The sequence below is a fragment of the Herpailurus yagouaroundi genome, unplaced genomic scaffold, assembly GCF_014898765.1.
Source record: "Herpailurus yagouaroundi ecotype Mexico unplaced genomic scaffold, PumYag 160, whole genome shotgun sequence".
In the NCBI taxonomy this organism is placed as follows: Eukaryota; Metazoa; Chordata; class Mammalia; order Carnivora; family Felidae; genus Herpailurus; species Herpailurus yagouaroundi.
In genome coordinates this window covers 43,158,209-43,173,259 of record NW_024412401.1, presented here as the reverse complement: position 1 = coordinate 43,173,259, position 15,051 = coordinate 43,158,209, and positions in this window count along the sequence as shown.

The following is a 15,051-nucleotide window of genomic DNA, read 5'->3' as shown; positions in this document are numbered from 1 at the left end:
CATCCATCCATCCATCCATCCATCCATCCATCCATCCATCATCAACAGATGTTTTTTGAGCATCTACTATGTCCCAGGCACTATCTCATGTGTGCAATGCTTATCACATAACTCTGATGAAGGTAGTCAGTCTGGGCTGCCAAGAAGAAGAGATCCTTGAAAGCTTCCTGGAAGCAGCAGCAGCACTTGATTTGAAGTAAGAAAACTCGGTATACAGCAGGGCTATTGGACCTTGTGGTACGGTAATTAGGCAGATTGTAATTACATACTGATGCATATGACTGTATAATTATCAATGAGATAAGTGCTCTTAAGGAAAAAAGCCTGGGTCTGTGAGACCCAGGACTAGACAGAAGGTGGGGGAGGAGTGGTGGTCAAGGGAAGCCCAGAGATCTGTGTGTTCAAAGGTCTTGAGACAGTTCTGATGGACACACACATTTGGCATTGTTGCTGTGGGCCTGAGCTTTCCAGTCAGTGAGATGCGAACAGCTTATAAAAGTGTTGAGATCCTAAGTCCCACAGCCCTTTGCTTGGCAGGGCCCCAGGGCTCGTTGCCTCTAGCAGTGAGCCACTCAGTTGTTTTGTCCAGTGTGCTAGGCAAATATTACTATTTTCAGTGTGACCTGTGAAGTGAGCAGGGTGGGAAACACTGCTGTAGGCAGAGTGAAGTCATGGAGGTTGTTGAGTTGGGATGCGTTCTGGTCAGTTGGGCCTTCTGGAAAGTTCTGAGGCCACAACGTGGAGCTTGTGCTGGTGGGAAAGAGACTGGGAGGAGAGGAGAGCAGTGAGGAGACTGGGCCATGACCTGTGGGGCACGTGGGAGGCCTGAGCTCAGGTTGCAGAGGGTGAGCGGCAAGGAGGGGGCTGAGTTGAGACACATTTAGGAGGTACAACCGACACGGTGAGTGGGGAGAGTCAAGGCTGGGGGACAGGATTCTATTTCCTGGGGTAGGGATACAGGAAGAGAAACTGGCCTGGGGGTGGGAAGGTGAAGATTTCAGTTTTGGATGAAACGGGGACTTTTTAAGAGTCCAGATTGCGTGTCCGTGATGGTTCTTTGATGACAGTTAGGGGCCCCTGAGCGTGGGCCTTTCAGATGGACATTATTCCTGAATCAAAACTTTTGCCATCTGCTCATCCCTAAAATGTGAAAGCAGAGAGAATGTATTTCCCGACGAGCCTGGTGAGGAGGAAGAGAAATGGTCTTTAACTGCATGCAGGACATATGTTCTCCATTCAACATCACATTTGTCTGGAGTGCTCAGCTTGTTCCTGGGGGACGTGGGGAGGGGGAGAGGAAGGATAAGAAAAAATGTTGGGGAAGGCTGTGTCTTCTGAAGAAGGGCGACTTCAGTACCCAAGAAAGGCCTTCGCGGCTGCCTCTCCAGATTTCGTCTGTCTCGCAGCCCTGATCAAATGTCACTTCTTCCAGGAAGCCTTCACGGGTCTCTCCTCTACCCGGGGACTGAGCACAAGCAGCCACATGGTGATTACACTTTTCCTGGATGTCTCCCTTGTGGTCTGCCTGCTAAGAAATTTGGACGGGAGTGGGCGTTCCCAAACTTGCAATCACCCAGGGAACTTTAAAAAAACAAACAATGATGGCTGGCCCCACCCCAAAGATCCTGGTGTCATTGATCTGGGGTCCTGCCTGGGCATCAGGACTTTGAACAGCTCACCACATGACTCTAACACGGAGTGGCTGAAACTTCATAGCTGGTTAATTCCGCCCTAACCAGGCGCGTGGATGTGCTTCTGTCTTCAGCACGTTCAGAAGGCTGAAGCAACAGTTCCACTCGATTATTACTTAAGTCAAAGGTGGCTATTGCTCTTAGCAGGAGGATGGCTCCGTGGCAGGAGTATGGAGTGGCCAGCAAGGAGGGGTTCCAGGAGGAGCGGCTTTGGGCAGGCTGCCTATGTCTCACTTTGCACAGCCTGTGCCTTGCTGTCGAAGGGTGGCGTCCTTCTCTCGGACGCCAGCCAGGGGGAGTCCCCTGGGGCTGCTGCACAGATGACGTCAAGAACCTCCCTCCACATGCAGGGTCAGAGAAGCAGCACAGCCCCGCGGTGGACCAAACCGCCCGGGCGCCACGCTGTGTCTGCGCCTCAGGAGCTAGGTGACTTAGGGAAACTAGAAGCGCTCCGTGCCTTAGTTTCATTATCAATAAAATGGGCATGATAATAGCCACTATCCTCTAATAGTGCCATTGTGAGCAGGACGTGACCTCTAGGGAAAATGCCTAGAACAACATCCGGCTCTGCTTCCACTGGTGTGACCACAGGTGCCCGCACGTCCGCCCGTTGCTTTGGATCTAGTTTAGAGATTTTGGCAGGGCTGGGGCTGTATCTCGACATGGCCTCTGACCTCTTGGGCAGTGGTCGGTCCAAGGATGTGACAGTGAAGCCGGCTGGACCACAGGCTGTAGGTACGGTCTGATGTGGGCGGCCACCATTGATGTCACTGGCCAGGATGGAAATTACCATCACCCAACGGCCGTGGGTTTAGGGCAGAGCTTTGCACCCTTTGAAACGCGTCAGAATCACCTGAGGGAACTTGCAAAAGGCTCAGCCAAGCCACCCCCGCCGAGCGACAAAAGCAGAATTGTTGTAGGTGGGTCCAGCCACCAATATTTTTTAAAGCCGCCTAGGTGCCTCCATGTTTGAGATCTCTCCGCCCTGCGCTTGGATCGGTTTCTCTTCCTGCTTCTTCTAGACGTAGGTCTCGGGGCCAGAACGGGGGTTCCGGGTGGTGAAGGTGGAGAGTGGCCCAGGCTGTGGGACTGTCCCCTGTCGAGATCGCCACCAGGGCCACACGAGGGCGAGTCTCATTCAAGGCTGGTATCTACTTGCAAGGTTATTTTGTAGATTCAACTCAATACACTTCTTCTCTCACAGGCCCTGGGGCTGGGACACTGGGATTAGAAATGATTGATTAATGCATCTACACGTTACCTTAACCTAGAAAGACACTGACATATCTTCGAGTGACTCGTGTGTTGGCAACGATAAGAAAGAAAGAACAAAGAAAGAAAAACAGAGGGACACAGAGGCGGGGCCAAGCCCTGGGTGAACCACTATTCAGTTTCCTTATTCATGTAATCCTTTATTCATCTAGTTCGTATTTTCTGATTACTTATTTAAAAAAACTTTTTTTTAAGTTTATTTATTCATTTCAAGAAAGACAGAGTGAACGGGGGAGGGGCAGAGAGAGGGAGAGAGGATCCCAAGCAAGCAAGCTCCACACGGTCCCCTGTGGGGCTCTATCCCATGAACTGTTTAATCATGACCCGAGCCAAAACCAAGAGTCGGGCGCTCAACCGACTTAGCCACCCACGTGCCCTATTTTCTGCTTACTTGTTAATGAATGAGTGAAGTCTCCTTCATTTGTTCAACCTTGCCTTCCATGCCGGGACACTTTTCTTTTACCTCAGTGAAGGCCAATCATGTAGATATTTTCCACCCAACAATTCAGAAGACGCTTGGCTTTGTTTTTGATGCAAAGAAGGAAGGCAGGCAAAGGGCCTGGGGAGAGAAGGAGGTAAAAGGAGCCGGGGAGGGCACTGCAGAACCTGGCCGCAAAGTCAAAAGGAATTTAAGAAAGAGAATCGGGGCGCCTGGGTGGCTCAGTCGCTTAAGTGTCCGACTTTGGCTCAGGTCATGATCTCACAGTCTGTGAATCCGAGCCCCGCGTCGGGCTCTGTGCTGACAGCTCGGAGCCTGGAGCCCGCTTCGGATTCTGTGTCTCTCTCTCTCTCTCTGCCCCTCCCCTGCTCATGCTCTGTCTCTTTCTGTCTCAAAAAATAAATAAAAACATTAAATTTTTCTTTTAAAAATTTAATAAAGAAGAAATAGTTGTGGTACCTCCCAGACGGGAACTCTAAGCCGTTTTCTGTCTCACCTTTGCAGGGACTTTTAAGTATGTGAGCTTCATGTTATTGGAAAAGGAGGAAGAGACTCAGGTTCCTGGAAGAATTTAATTAATATGCCCTGGTGGCCAAGATGCCATTGAACCTCAGGGCACCTTCTGGAACCTGAGTTCCATTCTTCGTTCTGCCACTCGGCAGAGCCGTAGGTGGGATTTACCCAGCTCCCACTCCGGGATTCCTTCTTTCCTGTCTCATGGCGGAAAGCACTGGGAGCCAGGGAGGTTAGGGAACCCCATGGTCAGTGTCCAGAGCTGTGAGCAGTGGGGATGTTGGGGCTTGGGGGCCGGCCTGCGGATCCCCGACCTTTATGGACCGCAGACTTTGTGCAACCACTGTGCCCCAGCACTCCAAAGGAGCTCTCTGTTAGCACCCCTGCCCAAGACTGTCACCCCCTGGCTTTGTGGTCACCTCCTCCATCAGACTCTGATGCCTTTTCGGAAGTGACCCGGTCTGACACATCTGTGTCCCCGGCCGGCAGCCCAAGGCGTGGCGCTTAGTAGGAGCATTTGCTGAGTTGAATCGAACTCTAAATTCCTAGTACCTCCACGCCTCCTGAGCTTACAATAAGAGTGACAATCATATCAAAATAGAACCGTTGACACTTGCTACGAGCTTGCTGAGTGGTGGGCACTGACGTGAGCACTGTGTAAACACACAGTTCCTCCTTACAGCAGCCCTTTGAAGTAACTTTCTTCTTATTTTCCAGGTGAGGTCATGTGGCTGGAGGAATCCGAACTGTGTTCAGGTCTGTCTGCTACCCGTGTCCACGAGTCCCCTCCCCTTGGAGCCACAGGAGCCCTGAATCTGCACTTGACCTGATTGTGCCCCTGGCAGCGTCTTGCTTGGAGACATTGGGTAAGTCCCTGGACTTTTTGTGCTTCAGTGTTCACGGGAGAAGTCTCTAGAAGACGAGCTCCTAGAAGACTTTTTCCCCATCCAGCCCTTGAAATGAGTGCGGATTGGAAGCTTAGACTCCGAGTTTCCGACTTGCTGGGCACCAGAGTCATATTCCAGGAAGGGAATTTGGTCTGTGCATGAAACAGTGAGCATTTGTGTGTGCGGGCATCATGGGTTAGTCCCTCAAACATCACGATCACAGAGTCACAGGAAATAGCTCACCAGATCCGCCCCCACCAAATGGATTCCACCCTCTAATTTACAAAGTAACAGATTCTGATTCCACATCATGTACATTAGGGCCATGGTGAAGCCAGTAACCAAGACTCAGAAGAGAATGCGTTTTTCTTGCTCTTAGAGCAGAATAACTCACCACCCCCAACTCATCTATATTAAAATCTTAAACATTTCCTCTTAGCAATAAAAAAAAAAAAAAAACCCTGTAGTCCTCAGGGGCCTTGGTTATGTGCATCAACAGACTCATCTCTAAATCTATTCGTTGAAATTTCTTTACTCTAATGGAGGGTATTAATGGAGGACTTTTTTTTTTTTTTTTTTTTTTTTACATCAAATAAAAATACGGGATGTGCCCCTCGGAGCTGCCCCCAAATGCCTTTCTGGTGTCTCCACTTCCCACTGCCTCATGCTCTGTGCCAAAGTTTACGAGTCTGTAATTTCCTGGAAGTTTATATAGCATGAAAGAAAGAGAAGTGATAAAATATGCAATTTAATTGCAAAAACCACGTACTAATCTCGCTAATGTGCTAGATTAAGACTGTAATACGAGAAGCTGCAAGGTGGTTAAACTGATTTAGAGCAAATTGTACCCCTAAGTCTCTTTGTCTGTGCCCATATTTTATGCCACCCAGATCTTACAATTTATTTTGTTTGGGTTATTGATTTATAGTCAGAGTAATAATGTCACGCCGGGCTGTATGCTGTTTGGAATCATCTCCTCTCGGGCCGGGCTGGATGAATACCTCTAAGACGAATCCTGCTCCCGGTGATGTGTCCCCCAGGGGACCCAGCTCTGCTCTGAGACCATGAGCCTCCCGTTTCGGAGTCACTGCCCAGCTGCCCCGCGGGGACTGGCCGCTGGCTTTGGCTGTTCCACTCACTCCACTTTCTGAGCTGAAATTCCATCACGTAAAATGGGGTGTTCACACCCATCTCAGGAGGTTGAGTGAGGATCCAGTGAGTTGATATACCAAGTTCAAGGCCCCGAGGAGACCCCCAGTGATGGGTAACTCTCTCCCCTTTATTTCAGATTATTAGAGAAGGGAGGAACTTCAGAATCATCTTAATAATACTGTCATCTTTAAGCCTCAAACCATTTCAAACCACTCATGGGGGGGGGTGGAAATACCCATCCAAATCTTATTTATAATTTTATCTTTGCAGCTATTTGCCTAAGGTCTACTGTGCGCCCTCATCATATCCCATCGCATCTTAAGTTCTCCTTCTAAATCTGTCTTTCCTGCCCCTACTAGATTGTGAAGCTTTGGAGGGTAAGGATTCTGTCTTTTCGTCCCCAAACCATCTGCCATGCTCCCCACACTGCCTTCCATTGTGTGGGGGCCACACAAACACCTGCATCGAGTAACAAGGGATGGAACTCTACCAGAAAGAGTCCATAATAAAATAGTGTCGCATAGATTTGAGAAGCTACCACACAAATCACAAACTGTTGAATATCTTCCAGGAGTCAAGTTCTGGGCTGGGTTCTTTGGGTAATGTGGAGATTGTAGTTGATGATGGGTTGTGCCACTCAGGTCCCCCATCGGGACCCCGGCTCCCCCAGGGGCAGGAGGTGTTGACTGCTGTTGGCTCACGGCTGAGGCTGTCTTGGCAATTGCCCTGGCTGAAGAGAGCCTCCTCACCCAAGGTCTCACCTCCTCCCTGGGGAACACACACGGTTTGGGGTGAAAGGCCCGGCCCCCTTGCCTCTACATGGGTCAACTCTATAAGGTCATCTCTTTGTCATTCTGAGGTCCTTTGGGGATTGGCCAAAGCCTCTGTTAATGCTCTGTCACAGCCCAGCTTCTCTCTCCGCCTGATGTTGGGTCCCCTCCTCCCTTACAGGTATTGGTCCTGAGAATACCCCAGTGACCCGCTTGCCGATGTCTGTCCTAGAGTCCAATCTCAGGAATCTGATCTATGATCAAACACCTGAGAATGGACGTCTATCCTGAGAACTGGGAAGCTGGTGTGAAAAGGAGGAGGTGAGGAATAACCTTGGTCATGTCACTCCCCAGTCCGAACCTTAGTTCCCATACACACATGGTTGTGTGTGTGTGTGGGGGGGTTATAGAGACTGGTGAGTGTCTCCCCTTTGTTCACGACGGTTGCTCTGCAGCTGGGCACGTGCTGAATTTCCTAGCTCCCCCATCATTAGGGGGTCTGGGAGGGGGGCACACCAGCGGAAGTGGGTTATGCCCAGGTCCGGGCCTTTGACCTCCACTTGCCTCCGCCCCTCCCACTTTTTCCTTCCTGCGACTTAGCCCCTGGACATCATGGTGACGCAGTGTTGACCAAGGAGATGGCGAAACTATCTTAGGATTGAAGGAGCGAAACGACCAGCAGGATGGGTCCCTGAAGGGCTGTGTGGAACAGAGCTGCCCATGTGACTTCTGCTACACAAGAGAGAGACCAACTCGCTTCTCCTTCCACCCAGCTGGTTTCCACCCCAGCAAACACAGGCCTGTCCCGCTGATGCCATACAAAGTCAAATGCTTTGGAGAGCGTTCATTTTTCTTTCCAGCTGTATCTTTATATGACTGCATAAAACCAGATGCTTGGGGAATAACGTATCCATTCATTCATCTATCCACCCATTCACTGCCTTGGCATTTACTGAGACATCTGTTAAGCCCCGGGGATATAGACGTGACCAAGATACAGCCTCTGCTCTGGAAGTGCTCAGTCTAGCGCGGGGAGAAAGACACTTAACGACCTCACTGTGATACGGTGCAGGGGTGAAGTACGTTCCAGGTCAGTATTAACCACCCCGCCCCCCCGGAAAGAAGCATTAACTCATTTGCAGGGGGGGCAGGGAGGCAGCACAAAATTACATTTCGAATACCGAATTCAAGAACACAGTTTGAATGGGGGCTCTGAGGTATGAGTAGGAGTTTGTCACAGGATGAGTAGGATGGACGTTTGAGGCAGAGGGGGCGCAAAGGGTAGGTTTTGGAAACTGCAGATTTTGGGGGCACAAGAGCAGGAAAGGGGGAGGGGCAGGATAAAGGGGAAAGGGCTTGATTGCTGAGAGCTGACTCCATCCCCGAAGCTAGAGGGGCTCAGTGAAGGTTTAAGTGGGGGAGTGACAGGGCCCCAGCTGGGGGCATGTGAGGGTCCAGCCTGTGTGAAGAGAAAGAGCTGGAAGGGGAGACCGAGGAGAGGCCACCTGGGAGGCCCTGGCCTGCCTCGCCATGTCCACTCACAGTAGTGACTAGAAGCAAAGGTCACTTTGGTCGCGTCAGCAGAGACTCAGCAGTCCAGGACAACTAAAGCTCCAGACAAAGGCATCCTTTTGTTCATCAGTGGGGCCCTATGGCCTGGGACAGCGCCTAGCACCTAGTGGGCGCCCAGGAAATGCTTGCTGAACCCGCAGATGCGTGGGGAGGGAAGAAACAGGGGCACTCTCGGGGGGTGGGGAGAGATGGGGTGAGAAAACTCGAGGTAGCGGGAAGAGGAAGGACACATGGCAGTCACTTGGTCTTCCAGAGTTGTCCCCAGCATGGCTTTTTGCGCCGCACCTCGCCGCAACCTCGCCTGCTGTCCGCTCCCTGGGGACATCCGAGACTAAACGAGCGCCTTTTTGTTTGTCTTCCTAATTCGCTCTTTTTTTTCTTCTTCTTCAAAACTTAATGTGCCCCAGCTGCATCTTTTGTAAGTGAGAAATCGCCCCCGCATTATGGGGTTCGGGGCAGGGAGCAGTAAACCATGCTCTCATTTCATCCAACCATCTCTAGTGAAGGTACCATCAGCATTTTCCATCGTGGCCTTTGTTCTCCGGATTTGAGGCTCAGTGGGGGGTGGGGAGGGGTGGGGCAGGAAAGAACCAGTCAATGGGACACTTCTTCCGGAAAGGGCATTTCTCAGGGCAGCCCCGCTGGGTGCTCTCTGCCTCCCCAGCTTTGCTGCCCTGGGGCTCCTCAGACACCTGGAGGCTCGGGCTGGCCCCGGCAGACAAACTGAATCGCTCAGCGCAGTTGAAAAGACTCCTAGAATGGATTCGAAATTCTGCGAGTTAATCTCGGCCCGTTTGGGTCAAACTCAACGGTGTGGAGCCTCAGGAGTTCAGGTGGTTCAGGGCGGGCTGGGGGTGACGGGCTCTGTGACCCCCCTCCAGCTGATGTCAGAGCCCTTCGATTTCCTTCCTGTCACATGTCGGGCTTCTGCATTAAGAGTTCACTTGAAGAAGTTCTGTGGCGAAAGAGTAAAGCCCGCCTTCCTACCCATTTCACAGATGAGGAGAATGAGGCCGAGCTGGAGAAAGTTGAGTTGCCCGTGTCGACTAGGCACATCGGGAGTCAACCCAGTGTCTTGGGAAAGTGACCTCTCTGGGCTCTGTTCCCTTGCCTATAAAATATGAAAAGGGGTACAATCCAGGTCCTGCTGAGCCGTGTGGATTAAATGAAATTTTATAAGCGTGTGGACCTTGTCGTCAGATGAAAGTTTGTACGTCCTCTTCGGCGAAGCTGCGGTATCTAAGCAAACTGCACATTAGCAACCTCACCCCTGGGCATCCGTCTATCCAACAGAAATGCGTGCTTATGTCCTACAAAGGACAAGGACAACGATGTTCCCGGCGGCTATATTCATAATAGTCCCTAACTGGACACCGTCCAAATGTCCATCAATGCTAGAATGGATAGTTTAGGGGCATATTCATATAATGAAATACTACACAGCAATAAAAAAGAGCAAACGGGTGCTGTGCCCAACGATAGAAGGTCACAGATTCGATATCCAAGCCAAGAAGCCAGATCCAAGAAAGTGTTTATGGTATCATCCCATCTACATGAAAATTAAGAATGGGCAAAAGTACTCAATGGAGACGGGGCTCAGAATAGTGGTTTCCTTTGGGGAGAAGTGATTTGGAGGGTGCGAAGGTGTTCTGGGGGGGGCTGGAGATGCATTCTGTCTTGATTTGGGTGGCGGTTTCACGGGCATGTACGAACGGAAAGATTCATCATACTGCACCTGTCAGAGTATTGCCTATCATTGCTTGCAAGTTATTAAAATATAAAGAAATTGTGGCTGTTAACAAAAAAATGAGATGATAACCCCCCCCCCCCCCCGTGTGTGTGCATGTTCACCAACGGGGTCCAAATGACAGAGGCCAAGCACTGCCAGGGCGAAGGACCCGTAATAAGGCACATCAGTCAGTGGTTCTCAAGCTTCAGCATGCATAAGTCACCTAGAGAGCGAGACTGGCCAGAGTTTCAAATTCAGCGAGTCTGGGATGGGATCTGAGAGTTTTGCTTCGCTTGACGTAGAAGCTCCTAGGTGACGCTGATGCAGCTGGTCCACAGCCCACACCTTGGGGAGCAGTGGTCTACGTGGTCCTCAGAAGCAAATGGAAAATAATCCCTTCAGCATCCCATGTGCCAGTGAAGCTGGTCTGCCGAGATCCCACTCACGCGCAACCTCCCTTCTTTCCGCCCTCTGAAGCTCACATGGATGCATCTTATTGGGGGAGCCCCGTTTGCCTTCAGCACCGTAGCTGCAAGGGCATCTGGGAAATGTAGTTTTCAGCTTCTGAGTCTTGCTGTACAGGGAGGTACAGAGACAGGGGATGGGTCCCGAGTGACATTTGACCACACTTCTACAGTTTCTGCTCACCTGGCTGCTGGTGACGCTCCACGTAACTTAGAACACCGACACGAACATGAGTATTCTTCTGGGTGACTTGAGTTAATTGCAGCCGTTGTCTTGACACGTTTTCCAGTCTAGGGGAGTCGAGTTTCAGGTTGGAAAAAGCCCGAGAAGGATTGTTGGCAGAGACGGTTTTTTTCCTTGCTTGATCCAACGCTGCAAAGAGGAACTCGCAATTTAGTTCACGCGAGAGCTAGAAGAAGCAATCCCATGTTCTACCCCCTCCACACCCATGTCTCGGATGGGGAAACCGAGGCTCCCAAAAGGACAAAGTTCTCCTGGGCAGAGCTGAGACTTAAGTTCATGTGCCTTCATGTGTGTTTCGAAAGCACCTTGCTGTTTGTGATTCTTTTTGTTCCATCCGTGTCCCCGTGTGGGAGCAGGGCAGGGACTATTTTACAAACGGGGAGGCTGAGGTTCTCACAGGGCAACCAAGGGCTACGTTACATGCTGCGCAGAAAGCGTGGTCCTCCAGCAGCCCAGAGCCAGGGGGTCCTAGGAAAGGTCACGAGCAGGAGGGCATCCTCATTGTATGGGATCTTCACTATCTTCCTTCCACTCAGCTACACCCACCCCGCTGGCCCCAAGGTCAACCACCGGCTTCCCTGACTCCAGATCCTGACAAAAGAGAAGGAGATTCTTTCACTAGTGGTTCTTGTAAATTCTACAGCTAGCCGAGTCTCGTCTTCGCTGTACAAACATCCCCACCCGTTTGATACACTTAAAGTTGTAACTTTGGCAAAATACACATACAGTGTACCGTCTTGCCCATTTTTGTGTGTAGCTCAGTGGCCACAAGTGCATTCACACTGCTGTGCAGCTGTCCCCGCCAAATATCTCCAGAACCCTCCTCATCCCCCACACCGTTGTGTCTTCTGTCTCCATGAAACTGACCATTCCAGGGACCTCGGGTAAGTGCGATCCCGGGGTATTTGTCCTTTTGCTCCTGGCTTATTTCATCTGACATAACGTCCTCAAGGTCCATTCAAGCTGTAGCACGTGTCAGAACTTCCTTTTGAAGGATGAACAGTATTCCACTGTATGTGTATACCACACTTTCTTCCACCAATAACTTTTGGTTATTGCGAATAGTGCTGCTAGGAACAGGGTTGCACAAATCTCTGTTCCGAACCTCTGCTTTCAGTTCTTCTGGGTATAGACCCAGAAGTGGAATTACTGCATCATTTGGGAGTTCTATTTTTAATTTTTTGAGGAATCCCATACTGTTTTCCATAGTGGCAGCATGACTTTGCATTCCCACCAGCAATGCACGGGGTTCTAGGTCCTCCGTGTCCTTGCTAATCCTTATTACTTCCTGTTTTTGTTTGTTTGTTTGTTTTGATAGTAGCCATCCTAATGGACATGAGGTGGTTGCTGCCCATTCCGTTCCATTCCGTTCCATTCCGTTCCGTTCCATTCCACTCCATTCCGTTCCATTCCATTCCATCCACTCTGTTCCTTTCCGTTCCATTCCATTCCATTTTCATTCCGTTCCATTCGGTTCCGTTCCATTCCATTCCATTCCATTCCATTCCATTCCATTCCGTTCCATTCTGTTCCATTCCATTCCTTTAATTTCCGTTCCATTCCATTCCATTCCGTCCACTCCGTTCCTTTCTGTTCCATTCTGTTCCGTTCCACTCCATTCCATTCCATTCCATTCTTTTCATTCTGTTCCATTCTGTTCCTTCCCATTCGGTTCCATTCCATTCCATTCCGTTCCTTTCCGCTCCATTCCATTCCATTCCATTCCGTTAATTTCCATTCCGTTCCATTCCATTCCATTCCGTTAATTTCCATTCCGTTCCATTCCATTCCTTTCCGTTCCGTTCCATTCTGTTTCGTTCCGTTCCATTCCATTCCGTTCCATCCTACTCCATTCCATTCCATTGTTGGAAATTTGAGGTAATCATTGACAAAAAGAAGCCAGCACCGTAGAATCCTCAGAAGCTCACGAGAGCCACCCGACAGTCATGGCAAACGGAAGAACGGCAGAAGGTCCAAAAGGGCAGCCAAGTGAAACATCTTTCTTCTCTCCTTCCAAAGAGCAAACACTTCCTGAGTCTAGAGGAAGCATTTTCTGCACACACCAGACTATTGAAATCAGTGTGTGGAAGTGCGTTTGCTACATTCTTAAGATCTTCTTCCCTTTTTAGCCTCTGGAAGAAGAGGTTTATTTTGCCTGCACAGTGGCACAGTAATAACCACATAGTTTAAACATAAGTTTTCTTGTGCATTTCCTAGTTGAAATTTGCACATTGAAATTTTTATATTCATGCATTCTTTTATGGTGCCTAAATGTTTGCCTTGCAATGTGTATTGATTTGTAAATTAGATTCTCTTCTGTAATAAAATACCATTTGTACAAAAAAAAATCTTCATTGTTCCAGGAGGTGTGGAGGGGGAGGCGGAGGGGCGAGGTGGGTGGGAGCCAGCCCTGGAGGGGGTGCAAGGCTCAAAGGGAAGAGGTGCGGCCTGGGCCAGGGTGCTGGCAGCGAGGGTCCCCGGGGGGGGGGGGCGGGGAGTGGGACAGGAGTAGACGAGATGCATTTCAGAGACAATCTAAAGGGTGTGGTGGCCAGTCTGTGGTCAGGCCTGAGGGAGGAGGGCTTGGAGTCCAGAATGACTTTCATATTTCTGGCTTCATACGCTGGGGGCGGTGGAGAAGGCAGAGGACAGAACAGACGGGTTGATGACCATTTCGGTTTCGACCTTAAAGGGCTAGCAGGCCACTCAAGTGTCAGGATGCGTTCACGAAGGTGGCTGCAGGGGGTGGGGGGGTGGTGAGAGGGGAAGGGGAGCTTGGGAGGTGGGTTGTGGAGGGCTGTAACCTTAGACGTCGGTGTGTGAGCTTCTGGGATGGAGAGACAGCACAGGCCAGACGCTCAAACCCAGGTGTCCTGACTCAGCTTTCTCTTGGGCTGGTCCTGAGGGCATATGCCCACCCTCTCATGTTCTGTCTCCACTCCAAGTGCACCCATCCCGGGCTGAGGACCTGCCTGAGTCAGAGGACCTGAGGTCCAGTGCAACCTCCTGTCACATGCTCATCTCCCCGAAGATCAATTTCCTCGTGAGTCACACGGAGAGGCTGATTCCTCCACACAGGGTTTAAAGACAGGCACACAGAAGGGCTGGTGGATTGCTTGGCAGACATCTAGCTGGCATTGCACGAACAGTTGTTGAACCTGGATCATTTCTGAGTCTGCCGGGACGTCCCCTCCTCCAGGAAACCTCTGGTTCCCCTCCCTGAATCACGCAAGGTCGGATAAGATCCCTCTTCTCTGTGCCACCAAAGCACCTCACTGTGACCTCGTTGTCTGCCTCCTGGAGCACAGGGCCTGGTCTCATTTAGCAGGACAGTTTCATGTTGGCGTCAGAGGGAGAGATCCTATCTCTGCTGCTTCCTAAGGGTGGCATCTTGGCCACGTCTGTCAGTATCCCTGAGCCTCAGTTTCCTCATCTGCAAAGTGGGAATGATGTCATTAGCACCACCTCTCAGGGCCACTGTGAGAATTAAATGACATAATCCACATGCATGGTCCTTAGGACGATGCCTGGCCCCATGGCAAGTGCTCAGGGAAGGTTAGCCATCCATCGCCATTATTCATTATCGCTGGCAGTTTGACTCGTAGGCCCGTAGGGACTGAGAGTCGGAAGACCTGGGTTCTGGCCTCACCCAGTGCAGAGCCTGAAAAGGGGCTCGATCTCACAACTGTGAGATCACGGACCTGAGCCGAAATCAAGAGTTGATGCTTAACCGACTGAGCCACCCGGGAGCCCCGCCGTGGATCTTTAGTGAACTTTGGCTGCACCTAGAACCGTTCTAGGTCGGGGGGGGGGTAGGTAAGAGTTGGGGGAACTTTGCAATAAAGAGAAGCTCCGGTTACCATTCTTTCCGGCTCACCGGACCGAGCACAGGGTGAGGAACGTGCTCGTGGAGAGGCTTTGTGGGGAAGAGCCTCTAAGGGGGTCCCTGCCTTCTCTCCTGTGGCCACAGGGGCCGCTTTCCGGGAGCCCTCAGTCTGGCGGCACCTGCTCGCGGCGGGTGGGGTCCCCGCTGCCCCCCTTCCCCGGAGCCCCCCTACCGAGGACATGACGGAGGCCGGCGGCCCCAAGCCTTCGGGCCTCGCGCCCTGCACACACTTGTGTATTTCAGAGATGCTTCTCTTAATCATATCTTGAATTAATGCAGGCCTTGTTCTTTCCCAGCTCCCATTACCCTCTTAATTAACTCGGCACAGATGGAAAAAGTCGGAATTGCTCTAGCCGAGTTGTTCTGCTAGTTTTAAAATGAGATGGCAGATGGGAGGACGAGGTGGAACGGGCCGGCTCGGAGGGAGGAGAG